The sequence below is a fragment of the Mandrillus leucophaeus genome, unplaced genomic scaffold, assembly GCF_000951045.1.
Source record: "Mandrillus leucophaeus isolate KB7577 unplaced genomic scaffold, Mleu.le_1.0 Scaffold301, whole genome shotgun sequence".
NCBI classification, from domain to species: domain Eukaryota; kingdom Metazoa; phylum Chordata; class Mammalia; order Primates; family Cercopithecidae; genus Mandrillus; species Mandrillus leucophaeus.
In genome coordinates, this window is record NW_012103155.1 from 486,127 (window position 1) to 500,221 (window position 14,095).

Genomic DNA, 14,095 nt, shown 5'->3' on the forward strand with positions numbered 1-14,095 from the left:
CTGAGCATTGATTCATTCCTTCAGCCAACCTTTATTAAATGCCTACTAAGTGCAGGCCATGGGCTCCAGGCAGGGGATATAAAGATGAGTAACACATAGTCTTCACCCCTCCAGGGGTGGTAAAGGAGAGTAGTGCATCAGTAGATAACTGCAAAACAATGAGATAAATGATTAGAGAAATATGATCATGTATTGTTATAGCAGGACAGAAAAAGCATTACCTGGAGTTGATTAAGAGGCTCTTTTTCCCTTTTCAAAGCCTAAACATTCATATCTTGTGACTGCATGCAAAAATGAGCCTCAAAGATTGGTATTGAATAATTCTGGGGACTTCTATTATACACATATGAATGTTTTATAGTATCTTTTTAGGATCCTACACCATGTATACCCATTATCCTTGTGCAGGCACTTGATCCCATACACTGCCCTGGATTGCAGCTGATCAGCTTTAAGCCTGCCATCTTTCCTACTGACCTAGCTCTAAATCCTTGGAGGGTAGGAATTGTCTTAAAATTGCCAAGCTTGGATGCATAGCACAGCACTATGCACATCGTAAGTTATCTGTGAAATAATGTAGCATAGACCTACGCTAAAGAAGACAAAGGTACATGGATCTCTCTGTTCAGAACTCTATGTGTTCCACTTATTTTAATGCATCCTTCTTCCAACCTTTCCAAGGATAATAGATCCCATGTATTGAACTCTTACCATGTGCCAGGCACACAGCTAACATTGAACATGTATGAACTCACTTAATCCTCACAATGATCGTATAAAATATGTTCTAATTCCATTTCCACTTTACGGATGAGAAAAGTAAGGCACAGAAAGATTAAAGCAACTTGTTTGAAGTCACATTGCCCATGAATGAAGGCGCTAAGTTTCAAACCCCTGCACAGTAGCTCTGGAGCCTGTGCCCCTAACTTCTAAGCTGTTACAATGGCCTTTGTATAGTCATGAACATGGAAACATACAGAAAAAGTGATGTGGGATGGTTACAAAAAGCTAATTAAGGATGGGAGACAAGACTTTGGTTTCCTGCTTCTCTGACAGGGACCAGGGTTTGGAGGGCCACTCTGAGTAAGTAAGAAATCTAGCCGAAACTTTCTTTCTCTGCAGACCTCACATCCTAACCCTGCAAACCTGCCAGAAGCAGGCAAACTGATTTTGGGACCCACTACTTCAAATCAAGAAGGTAAAAGCTAGTCCAGGGTATGTGGACTTCAGGAGTCCTCAATATTGAACAATGTCAAATGTTCGTCCTTCCTTCCATCCATGGCAGGTTTTCTCAAAGAACATTTAAAACTTGTAAGGATATATTTTCTTTTCTTCCTTCTCTCTCTTTTTAAAAGTAAAGAATGCAGCATTATGGTTGAGTATCTAAATGTCATCCTTTATTTTCTCACCGTCCACACTGCCCTTTGATCACCCATCACAGAAGCAGTCACAACAAACAGGGTTTACTCCCCTTTAAAGAGGCAATCCAAACCTCTTATCCACTCTGCAGCAAGAAGCAGCTAATTGTCTGGTTAGTCCCCACTCTCCCTTGGCAATGGGGAAATACTAAAATCTTTGAATGAGAAAGTCCTTCATCAAACTTTTTAATTATGAAACATTTTTTCAAGGAACCTGCAAATACCAAACTCCAAAAATGTTTCTCTGGTTCACGTTCATGGACCATTTCTGCAGGACCGATTCCTTGTTTTGCTCTAAGACTCAGCTCCAGAGCTGGATCCACATTTCCCTCGAACCAGCTGCAAGTCTGCCATCACAGCCCTTTCTTTAACTAAACAGACATCTAAAACCGACAGGCCTCTTTCACCACCTCCTGTGAAACAGCAATAGAGTCAACTTCTCGGGCAGCACCCCAAAGCCGTGAAACGTTAGGCCAGCACTTACTGCTAGGATCTAAGCCAGTTCTCCTGGGAGCAAACTGCCTGGTGACACAGAATCCCAGGAGCCCTCTTAGCACACTGCCAGTATGTGAGTGGCCCCAGCTTAATGAGTTTGAGGCACCTCAGGGAATTTAATCATTTGTTTCCAACCATCCAGCAAGCAGTCTAGAAAAGCTGCAAGTAGAAATACCAGATTTCCCAATTCCCCTTCAGTGCTTAACAATTTGTTCCCATAAAAACCCTTCAGTAACATGAGCAAAATCCACATGGCAATAGATCCCTTAAGAGTTTAACAGAAGGTCTACCATAGGCCAAGCCAATGAAACTTCTTTAACATCATCTTTTCACTAAACACCATGTTGACTGGTTTCCCTATCTCACAAGATAGGGGAGCAGCAATGATTAGCATAAGTTCTACTCCTCCCACCAAAGCACCTGCACTTTCCCCCACAAAGCCCAATTCACACGTCTCTGATGGAAGAATCTATAGGTAAGCAGAAAATACTACTTGAAATAGTTTAAGTTTATACAAAATTCTTATATCATAGTCCTTAGTATATTTTGCTTTTCTTTTTTCTTCAATTTTTACTTTAGGTTCAGGGGTACATGTGCAGCTTTGTTACATAGTTAAACTCGTGTCATGAGGGTCTGTTGTACAGATTATTTCATCACCCAGGTATTGAGTCCAGTACCCAATAGTTATTTTTTCTGCTTTTACCACTCGTGATAGTTAATTTTATGTGTCAACAGAAACCAGATAGCTGGCTAGACATTATCTCTACGTGTGTCTGTGAGGGTGTTTTTGGAAGAGATTAGTATTTGAGTTGATGGGCTGAGTAGATTGCCCTCCCCAGTGTGTGGGGGCCTCATTCAGTCCACTGAGGACCTCCTTAGAACAAAAGGGCTGAGAACAGTTGAACTGATTCTCCGACTGTCGAGCCGGAGCATTGAGCTTCTCCTGCCCTCAGAGATGCTGATTCTCAGGCCTTGGCACTCAAACTGGAATCTATACCGGTGACTCTTGGACTGTCAGGCCTTCAAACGACACCACTGGCTTTCCTGGGTCTCTGGCTTATAGAGAGCAGATCATGGAACTTCTCAGTTTCCAAGATCACATCAGCCAATACCTTATAACCAATCTCTTTCTCTTTATCTATACAGGCATAACTCAGAGGTATAGCAGGTTTGGTTGGGTCCAGATCACCACAATAAAGCAAACATCACAATAGAGTGACACAATATTTTTGGCTTCCCAGTGCATATAAAAGTTATGTTTATACTATACTACAGTCTTTAAAGTGTGTAATAACATTATTTCTAAAAAAATGATGTACATACCTTAATATGAAAATACTGCATTGCCAAAAAATGCTAATGCTCATCTGAGCCTTCAGCGAGTCATGATCTTTTTGCTGTTGGAGGGTTTTGCCTCGACGCTGATGGCTGCTGACAGATCAGAGTGGTGGTTGCTGAAAGCTGAGGTGGTTGTGGCAATTTCTTAAAATAAGACAATAAAATTTGCCACATTGATGGACTCTTCCTTTCCCCAAAGATTTCTCTATGGCATGCAATGCTGTTTAATAGCATTTTACCCACAGTAGAACTTCTCAAAATTGGAGTCAATCCTCTCAAACTCTGCCTCTGCTTTATCAATCAACTTTATGTAATATTCCAAAGCCGTGGCATCATTTCAACAATGTTCAAAGCCGATTCCATCTCATGAACCATTTTCTTTGCTCATCCATAAGAAGCAACTCCTCATCCATTAGTTTTATCATGAGATTGCAGCAATTCTGTTACATCTTTAGACTCCACTTCTAATTTAGTTCTTTTGCTATTTCTACCACATCTGCAATGACTTCCTCCAGTAAAGTCTTGAACCCTCAAAATCATCCATAACAGTTAGAATCACATTCTTCCAAACTCCTGTTACTGTTGATATTTTGACCTCCTCCCATGAATCTTTAATGTTCTTAATGGTATCCAAAATAGTGAATTCTTTCTAGAAGGTTTTCAATTTACTTTGCCCAGATTCATCAAAAGAATCACAATCTATGGCAGCAATAACTTTGTGAAATCTATTTCTTAAATAATAAGACTTGAAAGTGGAAATTGTTCCTTGATCCACGGGCCACAGAATGGATGTTGTGTTAGCGGGCATGAAAACACTAATCTCCTTGCATATCTTTGTCAGAGCTCTTGGATGACTGAGTGCATTGCCAATGAGCAGTAATATTTTGATACAAATATTTTTTTTCTGAGCAGTTGGTATCAACGGTGAGCTAAGATATTCAGTAAACAATACTTTAAACAGAAGTGCTGTCATCAAGGCTTTATTGCTCCATTATAGAGCACAGGCAGGGTAGATTTAGTATATAATTCTTAAGGGCCCTAGGATTTTCAAATGATAAATGAGCATTGACTTTAACTTAAAGTCATAAGCCACATTAGCCCAAACAAGAGAGTTAGCCTGCTTTCTGAAGCTCTGAAGCCAGGTATTGACTTCTCCTCTCTAGCTATGAAAGTCCCAGGTGGCATCTTCCTAAAATAGAAGGCTGTTTTGCCTACATTGAAAATCTGTTGTTCAGTGGAGTCACCTTCACCAGTTATCTTCTAGATCTCCTGGATAACTTGTCGCAGTTTCTGTATCAGCACTTTCTGCCTCACCTTGTGCTTTTATGTTATGGAGATGATTCCTCCTTCCTTAGCCCTCATGAGCCAACCTCTACTAGCTTCAAATTTTTCTTCTGCAGCTTCCTCACCTCTTTCAGCCTTCGTGGAATTGAAGAGCATTAGGGCCTTTCTCTGGATTAGGCTTTAGCTTAGGAGAATGATCTAAGGAGTTTGATCTTCTATCCAGACCACTAAAACTTCCTCTATATGAGCAATAAGGCTGTTTTGATTTCTTATCATTCATGTGTCCACTGGAGTAGCTAGCACTTTTAATTTCCTTTAAGAATTTTTCCTTTGGATTTGAAATTTGGCTGTCTGGTGCATGAGGCCTAGCTTTTAGTCTATCTCAATTTTCAACATGCCTGCCTCACTAAGCTTAATCATTTTTAGATTTAAAGAGTCCTTTGATTCCTCCTTTCAGCTGATCACTTAAATGCCATTGTAGGATTATTAATTGGCCTAATCTCAATATTCTCATGTCTTAAGGAATAGGGAGGACCAAGGATAAGGAGAGAGATGGGGGAATGGCTGGTTGGTGGAGCAGTCAGAACAGATACAGTTATTGATTAAGTTTGCCATTTGACATGAGTGCAGTTCATGGTGCACCAAGAGAATTACAATAGTCACAACAAAGATCACTGATTAGAGATCATCATAACAGATATAATAATAATGAAAAAGTTTGAAATATTGTGAGAATTACCAAAATGTGACACAAAGATATGAAGTGAACACATGCTATTGGAAACTGTCACTCATAGACTTGCTCAACACACAGTTGCTACAAACCATCCATTTGTAAAAAACACATTTGCAAAGCACAAAAGGAGGTATACCTATACTTCTATCTCTATCTCTCTCTATCTCTATTTCTATCTCCATCTCCATCTCTATCTCTATCTCTACCTCCATCTCCATCTCCATCTCTATTTATACAGTAGTTCCCCCTTATCCAAGGGGATATATTCCATGACCTTTAGTGGATACCTGAAACCACAGATAGTACCGAACCTGACTGTCATCAATCAGAACATATTTCTACTCACATCTTCTATCGACAAATTGAATATCTTTTCCATCTTAACTAAGCACTTATTATGTACTGTGGCCATAACTTTTATAGTTTGAGGTATGACAGCAAAACTAGCATGAATTTCTTTTTCCTTCTGTACGATTTTACAGATAGATATATTCTTATCTTAGATTTTAGGAACCTCAGGATATGATTTTTTTTTTCTTTCCTTATTGAGAATTTTCTTCTTTTCACTTAAAGGAAGCACTTTACAGCTTCTCTTTGGCATATCCGAATTACCAGCATCACTACTCTTGGACTTTGGGACCATTATGAAATCAAATAAGGCTTCTTTGAATACAAGCACTGCAATACTGTGACAGTTGATCTGGTTATTGAGATGGCCACCAAGTGACTAATGGGTAGGTAGTGTCTATGGCATGAATATGCTGGACAAACGGATGACTCACGTCCACGTGGGATGGAGTGGGGACAGCACAAGATTTCACCATGCTCAGAACAGGGCACACTTAAAATCTATAAAGTGTTTATCTCTGGAATTTCCCATGTAATATTTTCAGACCATGGCTGATACAGATAGCTAAAACCACAATGAAACCACGGATAGGAATGGAGTACTATATTTCTCTATATAGGCACATCTAGATCTACATCTGTCTATCTCCTGTTGGTTTTATTTCCTGGAGAACCCTAATATATCATGTGTTACTATTTTATTTTTACTAGATTTTAAAAGTGGCTTAGACCCATTAAAAATGGACCATTGGCCCATACTCTGAGCTTCCTGGCAGATAAGTAAAAATGGTAAACATAATCAGCTGCCTATTTCTCATTACCTTTAGGGACCATATACAGAAAAACTGGTTAAAATAACACAAAGACAACTAGATACATTCTATACTGGCTGCAGAACATCCCCTAAAGGATGCTGTCAGCTCTGTCATGTCACCTGGACAGGGGTTCCCTATGGCTTCCCTCCAGCACTGTGTGAGAAAGGTGTGGCGGGCATGCACCTCTGGCCTGTGGGTGACCAGCCACTGGGAGGAGCAGACAGATGACTGCATGACAGAATATGATGAAAAATGATCTTGACAGCCCAGAGCAATGAGCTGAATCTAACAAGATGAAATTAAACAAGGACAAATGTTAAGTGCGTTTCTTAGGTCAGAAAAAACCAATGGCTTAAAGCCAGGATGGAGGAGATAGGGCTCACAAGCAGGCACTTAAAAACAAAACAAAACAAAACATACCTTTAGGGTTTTAAGCTTAAAATATGCCACGAAGAAACAGAACAAGAAAAGGTTTTCGGGGCAATTTTGTCTCCTGAACAAGGGATATAATTGTCCCATTACACTTTGAGATTACTAGTCTACACTTGAAATTACCTGAACACACTACTTTATTTCTATGGAAAATAGGGTGTATGTCAATATTAAACTCAATTTTTGAAAAGGCAGAGAAATCATCAATAAGCTCCTTCACCTAACACAGCTCCTCTCATCGCGTGCATGTTATTTTTCATGTTGCATGCTGTACTTTAAATCAACATACAGTTGAAAATAGAATAAATGTACAAAACGGGAGTGTACTCTGAAGAGAGCAACCAGGGTGGTGTATGGACTCCAAAATTATGCATTTGTGAAGGGCAGTTGAGCCAACAAGGAGTTTCATCTTGAGGACAGAAGATTCATAATAGCTTCCTAAAATATCTGAAGGGTTGACAACAAAAATTAGGTTTGTTTAAGGTAAACTTAAGGGTTATAAAGAATAGTGTTTGTAAAATCTTCGGAGTTTTTAATATGCCTTCTATTTTAAAAAATCAATTTTACCCTCATAATAGGTATGGAAAATATTGATCTGTTATTAAAAATATTGCCATTTTTACAGATAAGAAAAATTTTGGATTAAAGAGGTAAAATGATTTGAGCAAGATCTTATGACCAGTATGTGGCAAGGCTGCGACACAAACCAAGGTGCTCAAGCTACAGTGAGACAAATTTAAATTCCCTATTAAAAGAAAAATATCTCCCTATGAGCCAGATGTGTACAAAGACACAAAGGATGCCCCCCAGATTTCCTTGTAGATAGTATCTGTAAATGAGGCAACGAAAGAAAGGTATTTAAGTATTGGCCATAGCAGTAGATTTCAAAATTTTCGACCACAACCTATAGTACAAAATACGTTTTTTATCAGCCCCAAGTGCACCCACACCAAGAATAAAATGGAAGCACATTTAACACAATAATACTAAATGCTATAAATGGTGTACATTGATTTGTTTCCATTTTTTTGTTGATGACCTTCAACCATTAAATTGATTTCATTTCCCATGGCATATTATGCAGACTGAAAAACACTGAACTAGAGAACTACTTTGTGGGACTTCTTGGGTGGGCTAGAAGACCAAACATTTTTTCCAACAATGAGATTCAGTAATTCTGGGTCTCCCCAAACTGTGTTATATAGCTTTTTTAAAAAAATCCTAAATTGAAATGCCTTTTGTCTCCAGCTTATTGCTTTCATTCTCTTATTCCAGCTTATTGAATTTTTTTGCTGTTGATTATATTCTTCCTAGTATTATCTATCCTTCCTTATACTACATAATGTGAAAAATCTTTGATTCCTTTACCTGGGAATTGATGAAAATAACAAACTCTATAGAACCAAGTACAGGAGCTTGTGATACATTTTAAGTACAGTTGCCCACATAGCTGTATTTATGTGCACTGCCCTTTCTCTTCCAAGCAGTTATAAATCCTCAGTCATACTAACAACTACTCTATTTTATTTTTGTACACATAGTTAAGAAATCTTGTTCAATGTGTTGCTAAGATTAAGTGAGACCATACTATAACATAGGGTGGTTGGTTCTGAGGATTAAATGAGACAGTTTATACTGAGTGTTGCAGACATATAGCATCTGGAACAAAGAAACTGCTCAGTAGTTGTTACCCAGGATGATGATGATACTGGCATCAATGATGACGATGATGTTACAATTACGATATTCTTCTAGTTTAGTAGTGTAGAAGGTATAGGTTCTACATAGTTTAATAGGTATAGTTTCTAGACCTATTAAAATATTCTGTGGTCTTGACATGCCTTCTTTAAGTGAACCCATATTGGCTCCTAATACCACAACTTTTTTTTCTACATCTTTTCTACTTCTCTTGAGTATTCATGGTTTTTGCATCAAGGTTACTGGTCTGTTGTTTCCCTGCCTTTTCTTCCTTTTTAAAACCAGGGCATTTATTTGCTCATGTCTCGTTTTCCTCACTGTCTCACAGGCTCCTAATGGTGTTTCCTGTGTCAACTGCAAGTCGCTTTGTGCAGTGTGATGTCATCAGTGCCCCTGGAGACTTAACTTAGAGGAGCTCCAGTCTTCTTTATTTTGGTGGATTATGTTTCTCCCCTAGAAATATTTTCAGCTTGGAGATGATTCTTTTTGAAGGATAAAGAAACAAAATAAGACCCAAGTGGCCCGGCCTCCACGCCATCTGTTAACACCAGGCTATCCTCATTAACGAGTGGCCTTGTCCCTTTGTTGTTCACTTTATTCTGAAAAGCCTCAGCATGTCTGGGAGTTTGGGCTTTTCTTTAAGTAATTATTTTAAATTTTAATTAACAAATAATAATTGTATATATATTTGTAGGGTACAATATGATGTTTTGATATGTTTACATTGTGATATGATTAAATCAAGCTAATTAACAAATACATCACCTAACACATTTATCATTTTTTTGTGAAAACATTTAAAATACATTCTTTTAGTAATTTTGAAATATACATTATTATACATTCTGTGCAATAGATCACTAAAGCTTATCCCTCCCAATTGAAATTTTGTACCTTTTGATCAGCATCTCCCTATTACCCATCCACCCCTTTCCCTTGCCTCTGGTAACCACCATTCCATTCCTTACTTCTGAGTTGGACTTTTTTAGATTCCACTTATAAGTGAGATCACGCAGTATCTGTCTTCCTTTGCCTGGCTTGTTTTACTTAGCATAACGTCCTCCAGGATCACCCATGTTGTTACAAACGACGGAATTTCTTTCTCTTTTAAGGCTGAATAGTACTCCATTGTATACATATATACCACATTTTCTTTATCCATTCATCCGTTGATGGACACTTAGGTTCCTCCCTTATCTTGGCTATTGTGAATAATTCTGCAATGGACACAGGAGTGCAGAGATCTCTTCAGCATACTGATTTCAATTCCTTTTGATATGTACCCAGAAGAGGATTGCTGGATCATATGGGTAGTTCTATTTTTTGTTTTCTGAGAAACCTTGATACTGCTTTCCGTAATGGCTGTATTAATTTACATTCCCACCCACAGTGCACTAGGATTCCCTTTTCTCCGCACCCTCACCAACACATGTTATCTTTCAACTTTTCGATAATAGCCATTCTGGAAGGTGTGAGGTGATATATTATCGTGGTTTTAACTTGCATTGCCTGATAATTGCTGATGATGAGCATGTTTACTGTTGGCCACTTGTATGTCTTCTTTTGAGAAATGTCTCTTTAGGTCCTTTGTCCATTTTTAAATTGGGTTCTTGTTTTTTTGCTATTAAGTTGTTTGAGTTCCTTATATATTTTGGATATTATCCCCTTACACTTACATGGTTTGTAAATATTTTCTCCCAATCTATGGATTGTCTCTTCACTCTATTGTTTGCTCTGCTGTGCAGAAGCTGTTTAGTTTGATGTAATCTCATTTATTTTTGCTTCTGTTGCCTATGCTTTTGGGGTCATATCCAAGAAATCTTTGCCCAGACCAATGTTATGGAGTATTTCCCTTATGTTTTCATGTAGTAGTTTTATAGTTTCAAGTCTAACTGATCAATGAATTTAGTAAAGTTGCAGGATACAAAATCAACACACAAAAATCAGTAGTATTTCTGGCTGGGCACAGTGGCTCATACCTGTAATCCACACATTTTGGGAGGCTAAGGCAGGTTAATTCCAGGAGTTTGATACCAGTGTGGGCAACATGACAAAAACCTGTCTCTACTAAAAATACAAAAAATTAACCAGGTATGGTGGTGCACACCTGTAGTCCCAGCTACTCAAGAGGCTGAGGTGAGAGAATCACCTGATCCTGGGAGGTAGAGACTGCAGTGAGCAGGGATCACATCACTGCACTCAAGTCTGGGTGATGGGAGTGAGACCCTGTCTAAAAAAAAGAAAAAAAAAAACAAGAAAAATTAATTAAAACAAAAAACAAATAACCCAAAAAAAAAAGAAAAAAACAAATTCAATTAAAAAAACAAAATTAAAAAAAAAAACACTTAGGAGTAAATTTCACCAGGAAGGTGAAAGATTTATACACTGAAAACTATAAAACATTGATGATAGAAATAGTAGATGACACAAACGAATGGAAAGGTATCCCATGTTCATGAATTGAAAGAATATTGTTAAAATGTCCATACTATGCAAAACAATTTACAGATTCAATGCAATTCTTCTCAAAATTCCAATATCACTTTTCAAGGAAATAGAAAAAACAATCCTAAAATGTGTATGGAACCACAAAAGACCCCAAATAGCTAAGCAATACTGAACAAAAACAAGCTGGAGGCATCACATTGCCTGACTTCAAAATCTATTACAAAGTTATAATAATCAAAGCAGCATGGTATTAGCATGAAAACAGACATACTGACCAATGGAACCAGACAGAGATTCCAGAAAGAAGCCCACACATCTAAGATTGATTTTAGAAAAAGGTACCAAGAACACACAATGGAGAGAGAACTGTTTCTTCAACAAATGGTGCTAGGAAACTGGATATCCACATGCAAAATAATGAAAATGGATGCTTATCTTGCAACATATATAAAAATTAACTCAAAAATGGGTTTGGGCTTCTTGGCATATTCAGGTGCAAGTGGTTTAAAGTCTCTGGACCCAGACGGCTGGGTTTAAATCTCACCTCTGCCAGTAACTAACTTGGTGATATTGAGCAAGTTTCTTCCTTTCTGTGTGCTTCAATTTCCTCATTTACAAATGGTATAATAATATCAATTTCATAGGGTTGTTCTGAAGATTAAATTACTTGTAAAGAGCTTAGAACAACGGCCAGCACCAAGTAAGACTTGAATATGTGTTAGCTCTCTGAAGGCTCTCTTTTTCTTTCTCTTTAGAGTTTGTATTCAAAAAGAGACTTTACAAATTTTCTTAAACTTTGGAGTGCCTTCCCACAAGATGATTTTTTTTTGTTCTGAACTGAACGTTTTATAACTGCTTTCACAAAGGCTGGGATATGTGTCTGACTATACTTAAGATTTATTTCACTCCCTGGCCTACTCACCAAGCTGACAGCCACCTTTTCTCCCAAATTCCCATCAATTCTCCATTCAGTGAGTGTTCTCTCCTTATGAGTCCAGTACCAGCCATTCCTGTTGTTTCTTCTGATTTCTAAGCACTGAAACTGTCAGCCCAGCAAACCAAAAAAGCATCAGATGGTCAGCCTGCAGCAGAATGAACTTCCAGCAGATGGTAGAAAATTAAGGACCTTATTACTGCACTGCAACTTTCCTCTTTGCCAGTGTTTTCAAATTTTCAAACAATAATAATGAGCCTGATGCTGAGGATGAGAGCAGCTCTATCTGGAAGCCAAAATGCTTACCGAAAACCTAGGTAAATTATCTAAAGACACCAGGATTGTGTTTCTATGTAATTATTTGTCAGCAGGAAAACAGCAAATGAACACCAATATCTCAGGCACCTCCAGGCACTGGAAATAAAAAACCAAGTGAAACACAGCTCTGCCCTCAAGGAGCTTCCGATATACAATGGCACTGAAACTGATCTGGTCTCACTGTTGTGAAAGCCTGATAGGAAACTCTTTTCTTCAGGTTTTGTCAAGTTCCTAAAGTACCTAGGTCAGTGGCATTCACACACCAACTGCTCCCAAGGTCACCAACTATGTCAGGAGTACAGGTTCCACTGAGATACAACAGGGACTCCAGCACAGCCCCTTGCCCTCCACACAGAAAGCTTGAGGAAGGGTCAGCTTGGTAAAATAATAAATAAATTGACATGAAATTCAGAATAAGGGCAAATAGGAGAGAGAGAATGCCTAGATAATTTAGGCAAGGTGGGGGTATGGGATTCAAACTACAGAGTTTAAAAGCTGGCTTCTCCCATAAAGCAGAAGTAGAAAGAGGGAGAAGGAAGATAATCTTAATTTGGCGTAAATTTCACTTCATTAAAGGGAAATGAATAACAGCAGCAAAATTAATCATGTTAAAAGTCTGCACTGGTTTTTAATGAAAAAGAATGGCTTTTAAATTATCTGCCTAGATGGGCATGGTGGTGTGCTCCTGTAGTCTCAGCTACTCAGGAGGCCGAGGTGGGAGGATCACTTGAGGCCAGGAGGTTGAGGCTGCAGTGAGCTATGACCACATCACTGCACTCCAGCCTGGGTGACAGAGCAAGACTCTGTCTGCTCCCCATCTCCCCGCCAAAAAAACTGTCTACCTGATGATCATTCAACCTGGTTTTACTTTCAGTTAAAATAAATTCATTTCTCTGAACAGGGTATACAGGTTCACTCAGGAAAACAGTTCTAATCATGGAAAACAATATCTATTATGTATTCTCTATTTTCTCTCAACTGCTCACCCATCTATTTTAATTTTTTTACAATAGATGTTCCCCTTTTTTCTGGAAATGCAAACACAATACGGCGTTTTGATCAAGGTTTGCTGTATCTCTTTGACATCCTGCATTTTTCCCTCACAGTACTTAAAGTGATCAGTTTCAATGAAAAGTAAAAAAAAGTTTTAACGTTTTATAATACACTGAAAAATGATAAGGAAAATAGGAAAAGAGAAATTGTGAGTAAACCTGTCACAAAAAATGTATTTAACACAAAATGCACAACCTAACATGGTTGAATTTAAAATGATTGCATGGTGATTTTAAGGAATGTGTGCCCAAGGTTGGGGGTAGAGTAGTTTTGGAGTATTGGCTGTGCTCAAGGAATGGGGCCTGGCAAAGTCCTAAGTACACAAAATGAGAATGAAGGATACAGAGAAGGGGGCCAAGTGACATGGCAAATCTCACATGAGAAAAGACATTAAATTACTTCAGTCTTGGGGCCAGGCCTGGTGGCTCATGCCTATAATCCCAGCACTTTGGGAGGCCGAGGCAGGTGGGTCACTTGATGTCAAGAGTTCGAGACCAACCTGGCCAACATGGTGAAACTCCCATCCCTATTAAAAATACGAAAAGTAACTCCAGCTACTGGGGAGTTTGAGGCAGTAGAATTTGCTTGAACCCAGGAGGAGGAGGTTGCAGTAAGCTGAGATCAAGCCACTGCACTTAAGCCTAGGCAACAGAGTGAGACTCTGTCTCAAAAATAAAAAATAAAAATAAATTACTTCAGTCTTCATTCAACATCTGAGCAAATGAGTCGCTGACAAAAGAACCATAGATTCAGTTAGTGTTGGCCAGGGAGGGAAAGT